Source organism: Ranitomeya variabilis, chromosome 4 (genome assembly GCF_051348905.1).
Source record: "Ranitomeya variabilis isolate aRanVar5 chromosome 4, aRanVar5.hap1, whole genome shotgun sequence".
Classification (NCBI taxonomy): Eukaryota; Metazoa; Chordata; class Amphibia; order Anura; family Dendrobatidae; genus Ranitomeya; species Ranitomeya variabilis.
In genome coordinates, this window is record NC_135235.1 from 595,892,867 (window position 1) to 595,895,378 (window position 2,512).

The 2,512-nt window shown below is 37.4% G+C and overlaps 1 long non-coding RNA gene across 1 annotated transcript; it reads right to left on the minus strand.

Annotated features, from left to right (window-relative positions):
* Positions 1 to 455: 455 nt before the first annotated feature.
* LOC143769211 (uncharacterized) lies at positions 456 to 1,722 on the minus strand. The gene is made up of 3 exons (XR_013214268.1): positions 1,364 to 1,722; positions 1,076 to 1,206; positions 456 to 932 (listed from the first exon to the last, which is right to left on the minus strand). It is a non-coding gene; the product is annotated as an uncharacterized LOC143769211 (long non-coding RNA).
* Between the last annotated feature and the right edge of the window lie 790 nt (positions 1,723 to 2,512).

A 2,512-nucleotide genomic window follows, 5' to 3' on the forward strand; every position in this document is an offset into this window, starting at 1 on the left:
TGTGTATGTACATGTGTATGTGCAGTGTGTGTACATGTGTATGTGCAGTGTGTGTACATGTGTATGTGCAGTGTGGATACATGTGTATGTGCAGTGTGTGTACATGTGTATGTGCAGTGTGTGTACATGTGTATGTGCAGTGTGTGTACATGTGTATGTGCAGTGTGTGTACATGTGTAGATCACCAAACAAATGTAAATGTTAGATAAAGATGACACAAGTAAACACAAAATGTAGTTTTTACAAATTTTTTTCACACAACTGTATATACATGGGCAGTGTGTGTGTGTGTATATAGACATGCAGTGTGTGTGTGATGACACAACTATATTTGAATAAATGTTGATTTTTTTTGTTCAAGAATAAATGTGGATTGTTGTTCATGGAAAAAAAAAAGACATCCCCTGAACATAAGCCATAACACATATTTGAAGCAAAAAATAATATAAGACAATGTTTTATTTTCGGAGTAACATGGTAATTCAGGCTTGAGAAAGGCACTTTATAGGTTAATACACAGATTGTCTTTTTGCGCTCTAGCTATTGGAGTGTTGCCCTCCTTTTTTTGGTTAGTTATTTCCGGCCATCTTTGATAGTCCTCTGAAGGCTTGGACCCAGTAACCTACAACTGGTGCGGCTTCATTTATCTCTTTTTACATATACCGTATGTATGGTAAAATCAGGGATACTCTACTTTTGGTAGATTCCTACATGGGGCCTGGGCTCAGGTGTTCATCTTTCCAGAAGTACAGATCAGTCCTGGGTATGAAGTGGATAATATGAATGCAATTTACCGTCGACAATTTAGCAACGATTACCCCGAAATGCTGTCTGCTCCGTAACATTGCAGCGTGAGGCATAAGTGAAGGCTGCCGGGGAGCCGATGTCTCCTCCGGTCGTAGTCATCCAATGCGCCAACTTTATTGAAAACTCTGCAAGTAAAGAGAAATGAAACGCTGAAAATAATAGGACACTAAATTACTGTTCCCTACATACACAAAGTTGCTAGGGAACAAGTGATTTCCTCGCGAGCTGCCAGTACAATTACATTTGCAAAGATTTGACAGGGACTGACCTTTGCCTACTCCCTTCTGTCTGCCAGTTACTAGGCATTGAGTAGCTTTGTGATGTGACTGACAGCTCTGATGGGCCGGATTCCAAGCACTTTGCTGTGTGAATGGCTGAGGTGGCCATGTCTCGGGGAATCTGCAAAGCATCAAGGAGTCTTTAAGTGCGAGCAACAATGTTAGGATTTCACATATAAAAGCCTCTGTATCAAGACATTTCAAAGAAACTTGTGCCAGTAAAAAGATGTGAAATAAGCCAGCATGCGGCTCCGTGTCCCGAGACAGAAGCTCCTCACCTTTTGTGACATTTGATATTGGGAAGAAATTTTTTTCCGGATCGGTATTTTCATATCCAAAGTGGACTTTTTAAAAAATTCACTAATGAACACATTAAATCCTCATATCTGCGCATTAGTCTGTGTGCACACGCTGCATGTTTGCTGCTTTTTTTCAGTGCAGATTTGTCACAAAACCTGAAGGGTTTCTGGATTGCAGCAAAATGAATGACAGTCCTTACGTCTCATGCACACGATGTTTATTTGTGACTTGCAGATTTGGTGCAGATTTAAATCTACTGAATGTCAATTTTTTCAGCATTTTTGCTGCAGATTTCACCCATATTAATGAGTAGGGAAAAATCTGCACCAAAAATGTGAGTAAAAAAATGCTGTAAAAATGCACGTTTTTCCCACTGCATTTTTTTCCTTACAAGAGATGCAGACATTTCTGCACCAAATACTTAACGTGGGGACATAATACAGTCTAAAGACAGTCCATTTGGGTTTATGTTTAGGGGCCTGATTTCAGAGCGATGACGGTGATTTGTAGACTTTTTGCTGAGTAACTTGTGGTCAAAAAATGGGCTGAACACATCGAAGTCAAAAGTGGTAATATATGGATCTCAAGTATAGGAAATGATCCAGCTCACCCTTTCCAAAATTGATTCAGTCAGTGGGGAAGTCCGTAAATCACTGCTTGGCGTTTTGGGTAGATGTGTCCAAGAAAGGTTAAGGATCCAGCTTCCAGTTTATATATATTAAATATTATATACTGTATATATATATATATATATATATATATATATATATATATATATATATATATATCTCAAACACCAAATTTTATGTAATCCATTAAAAAAGTGAAAAGTATCCATACTACATACTTTGCAAAAGGTTAAAGTGAATACCCTCCATAAAAAACAATGTGCTTGAAAGATGTTTTTTATGGAGGGTATTCACTTTAACCTTTTGCAAAGATGTATATTTTTCACTCCTATATATCAAAAACAAAAAAAGTACCGTAATTAAATAAAACCCATTAAGAACTAAAATATTGTACAGTAAATGGAAAAAAATATCATAAAGAGTACACCCTACTGCCATATAATGCATCAGACTTTAAAGGGAAACTGTCAGGATGATTTTAGTGATCAAACTAGTGGT